This window comes from Pipra filicauda, unplaced genomic scaffold (genome assembly GCF_003945595.2).
Source record: "Pipra filicauda isolate LSUMZ 115617 unplaced genomic scaffold, ASM394559v2 scaffold129_size2064235_pilon, whole genome shotgun sequence".
Classification (NCBI taxonomy): Eukaryota; Metazoa; Chordata; class Aves; order Passeriformes; family Pipridae; genus Pipra; species Pipra filicauda.
In genome coordinates this window covers 1,297,734-1,309,653 of record NW_024103762.1, presented here as the reverse complement: position 1 = coordinate 1,309,653, position 11,920 = coordinate 1,297,734, and positions in this window count along the sequence as shown.

Genomic DNA, 11,920 nt, shown 5'->3' with positions numbered 1-11,920 from the left:
GGAGGCAGAGAAGATGAAGCTCGTCCGTGCGATCTACCAACAACTCTGCCCCAGCTGTGTCCTTTGCTTCCACAAATGAGGTTTGATGTCATGCAATGCAGTAACTTATGGCTGAGCATTTCAGTAATGAGTGATCTGGTCTGCAGTGGACTGCTTAAGAAGTTAGGGCTCTGATAATTATCTCAAAGTCCTGAGGATGGTTCTTGGGACATTTGTAAGAAACAGAAGTGCCCCGGGAATTTAAGGCTCACTCATATGACCTGCATCAGGAAACAAACCATTTCCATGTTACCCCAGTGTTGTGGTCATGCTGTTTGAGAACCCATCACCTCTACTCTTTCAGTGTCTTCATGAACAAAGATATCTACCCAAAAATAAAAGAAATTTAATTTCTTTTATTTATTATTAATTTCTTCGTGAATTCATTCTGGAATAATCATCTCAGTTAATTGTCCCAAATGGGAGACAGCCTGATTTTTACAAAAAGTCCAGATATTTCTGAATGCTAATATTTGTAAATGCTTTAGAAAAATCTCAAAATCTCACCCTTTATTTTCTGGGTCATACTGACTTGGCTGGAAACCTGTGTCTCAGTAAACAGCTGAGGACAGAGTTAGGAAGTAGCCTGAGTTTGTACTTTTCTGCCCTTCAGAGGTTGTACTTAAAAGGTACGAAAACCAGACCCACTTCTCGGTCTAACCTGACGTGTACTAAATCATTAACCACATTAGTCTCATTCCCTCAGTTTAAATGTGAGTGGATGCTTATTCATTCCTTAATATAGTTTTGCTCTTAAATGATTCATATTCTGTTTTATCATTTTCACTGCACTTTATAGAGACTTGGCAGAGGCCTGGGGGACCTTTACTCTCTCCAACTTGTCACTCCAGATGGCTTTGCATTTCCAGAGCAGATGAGATGCTCTGGTCATGGCAGTGCAGTTGAATGCATTTACTAATCCTCTTTGCCAACCTCACGGACCCTTGTAGGATGCTTCTGTGCACCACATTTGAAGAGTTTGCATTTAAATTGGCTTATGAAATTCATGTTTCATTTTCTTATTTTAATTACTGTCCCTGCTACTCTCATAGTTAGTTACTACACTCTGGTGGAATACTTAGGGACTATTCAGGTTTCTTGTGATTTTGGTAATAAATTTAGATCTGATATTATTGCTGTTATACCAGAATCTAAATACCTAATTAGTAGATCCGCATTTATTTGAGTAACTGAATCTCTGAAAGATTAACTGATTTTCTTCATTATGCTCAAGAGACTGTGGCAGAATCTGGGACCTCTGTTCTTTGTGGCTCCTGCCTCAGAAATTCCTTGTGGGAGCAGACCCACAGCAGCAGCTTGGAGAACTGATCTTATGTCTTAGAGTCAGTAAAATGAGATTCCTCACAAGTGCAGTTTCACTCACACTGTGGGAAAATGTTTCTGACTATTAATTTACATTTCGCCTCCATGAATATATTTGAGTCAAAAGTGGTATGAAATATTGTGCCATTTGCAACTGAATCCGAGTTTGGAGTGTCCAGGTCAGCCAGGAAAGTTGTACTCAGCACATTGAGCCAGTGTGTTTCAGAAACTCCCCTCAAGGCTGGGTGGCAAACATGATTCATATTCATAAAGTGTTATTTTTCTGGAAAACAATCCTATTATGTTGTTCTGAAATATACTTGCTTAAAGCTGTGGTCCTTTTGTGCTTCTCTGAGTCTGTCTCTGGGTAATCCTTCAGCTTTTTCCTTGTTTTGTGTGACAAGTAAACCATGCTGTGTCACTGGTGACTTCAATTTAGTACCCCTGTTTTGTAGTACTCAGATAACAAATTGATTCGTGCTCTACTTAGTGGTTTTACTATTTTTGAGGTGCTCCTGTACCTCAGCAGATTGCATCTCATTCCGCTTTCAGGACCAGATGCCTTTTCCCATTTACCTGGTCCCTGAAAAGGGTTTAACACCACATGCAGGAATATATATGCGGAAGATGCTCTGCTTTGGCCTCAATACATTTCTCAAGCCTATGAAAAGGAAGGAAAGCACTCCTGAATTTGTACTTTTGCACAGTCAGTGTCAGCAGTCTGTGAAAGAACAGAGACCTGGTGTGTGGTGTAAGCAGATCTAGTAGGCTCTGTCTGTCTGTCTGAGGGCCATGGCTCCTGGCAGTGGCACTGGAAGTAATAAAGAGGAGACTTTAGTGGTTGAAGTTTTCAGTTATACTGAAGGCTGATTTCAGGCTGTTGTGGTGTTTGGAAGGGGGAAATGTGGGGTGCTGTATTTTTATTCTGCTTGTGCAAAGCTGTGTGGGACCAGCTGGGAGCAGCTGTTGTGCTTTGCAGTGATTCACATTGTAAAAGACGAATGTTTAGAAATCAGATGTGAGTAAGAAGACTCTCAGTCTTTAGCAGAACTGAACAACTGCTTGGCCACTTGGCTCTGTGTTTTTGTAGGTCCGTACTGATGCACTCTGAGTTTTAATTTAGTGCTAGAATGAATTATTCACTACTGAAGTCAAAAGAAGAATTTTCAGCTCAAATTTTCAGGCTGTTTTCTCTAGCCCTGATAGTTCGAGGAAGCACTAGTTTAGATAGTTTAGAGGTGCTTGAAGAGTTTTTGGGTGAATTAAATTATAATTAACCCGGGACCAAAAAAAAAAGGAAGTCTGACTATTTGTAAGGAAGGATAAACTTGGTGGGGATCTCTGACTACTTTTTCAATCCCATGTTTTTGTAGTATGGAACTTATAAGAGGATTTCAGTCTTTTTTTTGTGTGTATCAGATGATTCCAAGCAGAGATTATTTATTGGTGCATTTGCAATTTTTAAAGCATATTCCCTTGATAACAGACCCATTCAAGTTGGCAAGCTCCAAAATCCTCATTCTACATCCCTCTCCTCCTGTGACACATGAACCTGCCAGGAGATGAAAGGTGTATTAGGTTAAGTGCCTATGGAAAGGAGAAGAGTTTTAGCCATCCAGTTCCAAATCTCTCTCGTTGTGTTCTCTAGCAACGCCATTACTGTCGGATCTCAGATCGTGGCTTAGCCTAACCCTGCAGTTATGCACTTAGAAAGTCACAGCCTGTCAGAATAGCATTAGTGTCAATCCCAGCACCTCGCCTACCCACTGCCACCTCAGATCATGCCTGAAATATTAACTCATGTGCTCCCTTGTACTGATGAAGGGAGGATGATCAGCTACTTGTCAATCAGCCTTTCAATCCGAGCTTCTTGCTTGCTTATAAATGATACTGCCATTAGCTAAAACAAAGTGGGTGGTTTTTCTCATGTTTCACATCTATTTTCCCATCAGAGAGAAATCCAAGATGACATATCCATGCTCTGAGCTTGGAGATGCTGCAGAGAGGATTGCAGGAGACCTTCAAGTTTGGGCGGGTGGCTGCTCACCAGGTTCTGCTGTGGCTCTCAACCTTTACTTGGGCACGTTTGCACAAGTTGCCACTCTTAGAAAAGGATGTAACTAAGCTCTCGTTAGTTCTCAGCATTCCTCCTAATTACTAATGATGGAGACTTTGGAAGTCTTTGGAAGATCGTGATGTTTTAATCTGCATTTTTCTCACAGGAGGAAAGTTGACAGTGAGCGAGCAGCCCGCTCTTTCCAGACACCCACTGTCAGGAACAGCAAGTTCTCATGACTCCACTAAAACATACAAAGCCCTCAAATTTCAGGCAAAATATTGTTTGTTGTACACTTTATGGATGAGATAAAAGAAAACAAACTAATTTTAAAATTATATCCCTGGGGGAAGATAAGGATACCAGACTTACTGGTAACAAGGAAATCCCTCAGCTACTCAGGCAGTTGAAGGAGCCTGAGAGAAACTGCAAAACCAAGCCTCTGTCAGGTGCCTGTGTGTAACTTTTTAGCTAAAAAAAGATGCGTTAAGGAAATCTTTTAAGCAGCACAGACAATAACACACCATTAAAGCCTGGAAAAGTGAGGAAATATGCAGCTTTGTCAGGGCTTGTGCTTTTGTAGGTATTATCTGAATTAAACCACATCCCACTCCACTGGGAGCCAGGATGTCAGAGCATTGTACTGCTCTGTCTTCTGCCAGCGGGTAGCTCAGAGCTGGAGCACCTCTAAAATGTACTGCTAATGCACTGGGATTCTGGGGAGGGGTAATAGTTGTTCATAAACTGGTTTTAATATTCTTGATTAGTTTGGTATCAATTACCTACTGATTCTTTTTTGTACAAATCTAGGATTTTGCAGAAAGTTTATACAGCTGTGCTTTAATTTGCATGATCTGTTAGCAAAACACTAAACAAAATTCTTTTGGTCAAGTTTTAATCAGATTAATTAGAGTTTCTGTTTAGTCTGAGACCACAGTGGTGGTTGGTACCATCTCAGAACCTGGCCTACTTAGAAATAAAAAGAGGGGAAAAAAGGTAAAAATCATGAATTGTGAATCCCTAGTCCCTGCACGCTTTTGTGTGAAAGAAAGAAAATAGTTTACTCTGACACAGCCAGTCAAGAGATTTCTAATAAAACTGGAGTTGTTTCACCCTCATCACTTCTATCTTCATGAAATCAATTGTAGACTTTGTATTGACTTAACTTCCTTTGCTTTAGAAATTTCCATCTAAGTGAAAACAGTAGCACTCCTGATTGTTCTAGGCTAATTTGCAGGGTGATTATAGAATCAATTAAGAGGTATTAATGAGAGATATCTCCTGTACTATCTCCTTCATTTTATGGTTATTTGGAAGCAACTTATGGAACAGTTACCATAGTCACAACCTAAAAAGATAGGGGCAGCCTCAAAGCTTGTGAGCTAAAATCCAGTATTGCTGCATGCATGAAATCATAGATAAGTGTGACAGGAGTTGACATCTAAGATACAGTTTGACTTACCAATGAGGGACAAAGCTGCGATAAGACATACTGCCTCTGGAGGGGAAAAAAGATTCACTGTAGGAATCATTTTGATTTTTGAAAGGAATCACAACGCTTCGAAATCATTGGGCTATAATGCTTGTAACATCAAAAGCAAGGATAAACTCCTGGAAGAATATATTAGCAGTATTTCCATTTAACCAGTTAATAGACTCATGGAATGAGTGAGTGGATAAAGCAGAGGAACTGCCCACAGCAATGACTCTTCTTTCCACACACAGAGTTTACTCATGTTCTCCAGGTGGTTTATAGGGTTGGGTGAATTCATCTCCAGCTTTCCCTCCTCTGAGACCTGTTGTCTTCCAGTAACCCCAACTGTTATAATTGAGGCCACTGTTGATATTGTTTTCTCTTCCTCTCAACTCCATGGCAGTGAATGCCATGTAAAAAACCTACTGCACAGGGCAGGCAGAGAAATATGTGCCTAAGTGTGAAGCTGTTGGGCTTTTTGTGCACTGTCACTTGTGTTCTTGTCCCCTCTGCACAGTCTCAATGACCACTGACACCAGGGTGTCTGTGATCTGGCCCCTTTGCCCTTTTGATTTGGCACATCAAGTATTTGTTCATTAGAAAAGTGCCAAAGGTTGTAATACTATATTCATGTGTATAGGCTTACAGAGTAAACAAAAATCCAAAGAAAAGGCAGCTTAGAAGATGACTGAAAGATGTTAAAACTGATGGGTGACTGATATACACAGAAATAATTTGACTTTGCTGCAACCAGCCAAAGGCCCTGGTGACCTTGCTGCAGCCTCTGGAGCAGGGTCGGTCTGATACCTGGGAATACTGCTCAGAAAGCCAAATTAGCAAGGGCTTTTGCATGATCTGTCTTTTGCTGCCTGGGCAGTTTCCCACAGTGCTTGGAGCTCCGACTAAGGCAGTCAACCATAAATCACTAAGGCACATGTCAATGAAGCCCTTACGATGCCACTGGGGATAGAGGAATCATATCCTCTTATTGCTTTAATCATGAGGCTGGAGTACATTAAAAATCCATTTAAATCTATGAACTGGTGCTAGTTTTAAACTGGTAATTTATGTCCAGTGCATATTAGCAGCATTTTTTTGCCCTGTATCTGAACTGTTGCCAACAGCTGCTCTAACTAACCAATGCTATTCATGTTCAGGCTTATACAACATAATCTCCTTCACTTTCTGGGTCTATATCAGCAAGCAGCAGTAATGGGTATTGTCTGGATCAAAGCCTCTTATAGAAATGTTGCAAACCAAAAGGAAAAGATTGGTATAGCACACAATCAGTGCGTGGAAAGTATTCCAAGCTGGGAATTGATCAGTGGATTTTCTGCCATCATCTTTCAAACTGCATTTTGGAAGGACTTAGAACAAGCTCAGTAGAACGTACCTGATACTCAACATCCACCTACCAGGATGAGCTGTACAATAATAATTAAACAGATGCTTTTAGCAAACAAGGGTAAATTCAGTCTAGTTAATTACTTTGTTGGTTTTGGACTTTGAGTATTTCAGAGGCACTCTGTCCTTGTACTCATCTGATTTGCACAGCAAGGTGTTCTGCAGGGGAAGAACTGACACACACAGTATGAACCCTTCCCCTCCATGCCAGTGCTGTTGCCTGGTGGCTTTCAAAGGTAGGCAGCCAGCCCTACACTTTTAACTGACCAAAATCATATTCTACAAAGGAGTCCAGCTGAAACAGTGCAGAATTGGTGTGTGTTGTACTGTTAATAAAATGAGAAACACTACAGATGCAAAGCAGCTGCAATGGTATGGCTGGCACCTATATTACTGTGTGCAACCAAACAATGTAGAAGCAATGACAACTTGGGCAGATGTATTCTGAGGCTATGATGGTTCTGGCAGCATTTGGACAGGGTCATGACCCATCTAAAGTAATCTGACTTCTCTCCTGTGCGCTGTTAAAAACCACTAACTGCTCTATGGCAGTTTTCTTGCAGAAATGGGCTTTGGATCCTAGAGGTCAATGTCTTCTCATTTACTCATGGTATTAAAAAATTCTGAAATTAAAATACAGGGGTGCAAAATCTTTTGTTCCCATTGCCTATTTTCCACTCTTTAATGATATTCCAAAGTCCTAAGGGGTAGTTAGCTATCACATCCATCTGTCCGTGCAGGGCCTTTTCAACCCCCCATCTCGAGTCATTGCACTTCCTTTGCCTTCTCCCCCTCTGCTCTGAGGTCTGCTGCCCACCTCCCCATGGTGCAATCCTCTGAGCTGCCAGGAAAACACAGGTGTCCCCCAACCAGAGCCACAGGGACACGGGGAGGGGGGCAGAGAGGAAGGTTACGTATGCACAGTGTGTCCGTCTCCAGCTATTCTGTCCATCTGTTACAGCCCTCACTAGTAACAGGTGAGCACCTCCTCCTCCAGGAGGGCTGCAAGGGCAGGAAGGAAACTGGCACCTGAAGAGGGCTGAGATAAGTATTATGTTGGACGTAAATGTGTGGATCACAGTTGGAGATCCATAAAGGGATACAGGAGCAAATGTTGAAAGTTGTGGCAAGGGATTTTTGCTCTGCGTGTAGAAATGATCATCAGAGCGTGGTGATCTGATCAGCCAAAGGCAGGCAAGAAAGAACCAACAGAAAACAGGCAAAGGCTCAAACATTTCTAAGCCAAAGCCCTGGTCTTTATTTTTTAAAGTGAAACTAATTAATTCCTACTGGAAAGCTACCAAACTATTTATTCTTACTTCTGGTAGCGGCATCCACAGAGGTAACCAGAAATCTCTAGGTAGTGCAGGTGTTTGCTAGCAAGAGCAGCTGTTACTATTAGAAAAAACTTAAAAGGTTCCTTTCAGTTTCAGCTTCGTAACCCAGATGACAAGTTCTGAAATGAATTTTAAAAAAAAGTCTCCAACAGACGCTTCATCAAAACCTGGCTCATTGCTTGGCTTTGCTTGCAGCTGTTTTGCTCCTTCTGGGGCTTGGCACGGGATAGCTGTTGTGGGAGCTGTGTTCCCTTCTGCATGGCCTTTTTCTGACTCACCTTCCAGTCAGAAGCCAGCTTCTTTTTTCCTTAATTTTTCACTCATTAGTGCAAAAGAAGCAACTGTGCTGCTGCCTCAGCTGCTCCTCAGCTGGACAAAGAACAGCTTCCTTAGGCAGGTAGAAGGTGTTTGTTTCGTACTAGGAGCTCACTTGGGACAAAGAGTAGACAACAAAAGTAACTTGTTCCACCTCCCAACATATTTGTTAATTTTCTCATGTGGAGGTTGTCTTTTGAAGTGGAAAGGTTCATTGACTGGGCTTGGAGGCATCTAGATAATGCCCCAAAAGACAAAGTTATACTTATGTCAGCAGTGTTAGGGAAAGTTAAACTTGTGGATATAAGCCAGGAAGCTTCTGTTTGATTCAGACACCTTATAGCTGGCTATCACTGAAGTTTGCATTTGACAGCTGCAGAACTATGTTCTTTTGATTTCTCATGTACAAAGTCCCGCAGCAGTTCAGAAGAGATGAGCAGGGTTTCATGCACACAACTGAGTGGAGAGAGCCAGAAGCATTTGGAGATTATTCAGTGCAAGTTATGTTTTGTTCTCAATGCTTTCCTTTTTAGCACCAGAAATCAATGTGATGTCATTCTCTTGTTAGTTGCTTAGTTTAGTGAGAATAAAGAACAGCTAAATTTGGACCCTGCAAAATGCAACACCCAGATGGCTGAAAAGATAAGTGAACAAGGTGCTGAAATGAGAGGCTTTTGTCTTGGATTTGAAAAAGAAATTTAAAAAAAATCAAGCAGCATACAAGTAATACACATGACCATAAATGGAAGTGAGGTTCATTTGGAGCCTGAATTTTGCATTCCTTCGCATCAAATCAGGCAGCCAGTACTGCTGTACTTCTTATGGGTTAAAAACTGAAGCAAAAGCAGCAGTAAAGCAAGGCAAAGAGAATCAGACCTCAAACAAGTCTCTTTGGCAGTATTTCTGTGCTTAGGGCTGGTGAAGTTCATTTCTCAGCCCCTATGCAGCCAGGTGCTGTAGGGGACACCTGCCCTTACGGTGATCCTGTGCAGTGACCTCCCAGCCAAATGCTCAAGGAGCATCCTGAGTTTTGTTTCTATCCCAGATCCTGGACATTTCAATAAATAAATTTCAACCCCTTGTCATCACAATGCTATTACTTCAGAATGACAGCAGGCTAAGCCAGTGATTTAACTGGGATCTTGCTGTAGGAGATGCTACAACAGAGGCCAGAGGAGCACCTACAGATTGGAGGACCATTAATCTAATAATTATCAGGCAATTATGCAGCCCCCAGGTATGGCTGCTTTAGAAATGCCCCAGGAGGAAATGAAGTGGAGAGGGAATTATTCTAACATATGGCAATTTATCAGTTGCTAACACCAGCAAGATTTTGTTAAAAGATTCCCTCAGGGTTCCCTATGACAATGTCATGGATTTATGGCTGGTGATGAACATCTCCCTGAGTAGTTCAAAATGAAGTAAAAGATTACAGGCTTCTGGATATTCTGTGATCTGGGATACAGGTGAAACAATTTCCACCATAGTGAATATCTTGTGACAGAAGGCAAAATGATTAGTAGTAGTCTGTGTGATTGGTAAAGTACAGTATTATTATTTTTTTAAGTTGTTTCACACAGGAGCTAGAGACTTGGTAGCCAAAGAACCCAGAAGAAACTTGCTTAGTTTATCTTAGAAGATGCTTTTTAGTCTGTTTTTCCCTATTTTTCCAGCACCACTGCTTATATCAGACATAGCAGCATAACACATAAGTGCTAAAATTAACAATGCTGTGTTGTAAAATCCTCTTTTAAAAAACGGTGACTGGTGGGAACTGCTCGCGAATAAAACTGTAAAGGAAGAAGTAGCAGAGCATCGTGGAAATATTGACAGAACTGAGCTTTCAAAATTTAAAATGTGAAAATTCGTTGACAAGCAGAATAGATTGCTTTAGGTAGGGCAGGGATCGTGTACAGATTATGTGGTTCTTTTCTTGTGGAAAGAATAAGATACGAGGTATCACGAGGGCTTTCAACCTGGCGGGTTTACATGGAGGGATGGGTTCTTCTTGGTTTTGGTCAGGGGTTACACTGCAGGACAGGGAAGGAGGTCACAGCTCCTCGTCTTTTCTTCAAAAGAAGCATGACAATGTGGCCAAGGAAGGGGTCTGTGATGCTCTCTGATGCACCCCCATCCTGGGAGAGCAAGATTGCTGCTCGCTCTGTAACTGATTTTCCTTGCCAGCTGCACAGATACCCTCATTTCTCTTTTTCTCGCCACTTGAGAAAACAGTTTCTTTGTTGGGTTTCTCTTTGCATGCGCTGGAGTTGGTGAACTGATTTGATATGACAGTATAGCTACAATTGCAGAAAAAACAGAAAGAATGGCACTTTTTTTTTTCAGGATACTCCATCCTGTTCTATGATTTATTTGGCATGTTGAAGTATTAATGCTTCATGTGCAGCAGTAACTGACTTTTTGATATAGAAGTTTTGCTAGAGAAAGCATTTTAGAGTATACAGTGCCAGCAGGATTTTGGAAAAGAAGTGGAGAAATTGTCTTTTTAAGAAAAAGCAGTAAATTCTATCCTGGGAACTTATACACCAACTGGGTCATCACAGTGAAGGTAAGAATTAGTTTCCAGATACCATCTGATGGTGATGAAAACATTGAGAGTGTGACATTCATTTATATCCTGAACAATCACCCTGTAGAAGACAGCACAAGCTCATCCAACCCAGGATTGGTGCATCAGCTTCCAGCAGGTTTCTTAGTACCAGGCACAAGATATTTCACATACCTTTTGTAAGGGTGGATTTTTCCAGCTTTTTGGAGTGTATTACCATTAGTGGCTCAAAGGACTTTGATCTCTGGTTGCCCACGTGCAAACAAGCACAGGAAGAAGGGCAGGGGAAATTAATACAGGCCAGGGTTTCTAAGCCTTTGGTTGTGTTCTTGATCAGACTTTTCTTGTATTTGTATTTAGACTTCACAATGAATGAAGCTAATTAGGCTTGGTTAAGCTGATGACACCACTGCAAGAACCCAAAGCTGAGCCCTCCTTGTCTTTGTCGAAGAAAATCAATATTTTCATTCTTCCATAACCTCATTGTTCTGTTTAGCAACACCAAGCCTGCATTTTGCTGAAACTTATGCACATAATTAGAGCTTTGGGAATTTGGAGGTATTTTATCTGTAATTAAAATGGAAGTGTTCAAGAGTAGGGATTTACTTTCTATGGTTTTCTGCATTCTTAATAAAAAAGAACAAACCCAAAAATATAAGCGAAAAGAATCGACTCCAGATCTAGAAAGACTTCCCTGGAAGCTGCCCCTGTCAGTCAGGCTCTTGTAGTGGCATTTCTGACCCTTCTTTACGTGGAAGGCCACACAAGTGCTTCAGTTTCACTGACTAAAAGGAGGCATCAAAAGGGAAATATTCCAGATGAAACCAGGATAACACTTCCAGTAAATATCTCACTCCACAAACACTTGTAGTGGGATCAGGGCCACGTCTTCTGGAGAAGAGTAATCTTAAAAGGGAATTGCAAGCTGCACTTTTGCACGTTTAGCTGTGGTTAATTGCTGGCACACTGGAATAAGCTGCTTTTGGGGGTAATAGTTACATGATGTTCTCCGATGTGCAATAGTTTTAGGGAAATATTGGGAAAGGTTTGGTTCTCATACAGTGCAGCATCTCTCATTGTCTTTTGGGACATTAACTGGCTGCAGTTTTTTAGGGCTTTGGCAGCAATAGAAATCCTGCCCTGGCTTTGTGTAATTGCCATTGAATGTGGCAAAACACATCCCTCCCTGGACACACAGCCCTCAATTTTCCCCTGCCTTTCCTTGCAGCAGTGGGGATGAGAGTGCTCAGAGCAGCACAGAAGCATCCCTGTAGCTGAGTTTTCAGTAGAAATACTGGTAAGAGCTACAGCTAAGCAATTTGACTTGGCCAAATGAAATATTTCTAATGCTAGTCAGAACTGTGCACAATCTCCAGTAATATTTGTGTTGTGAACCCAAACCTCTT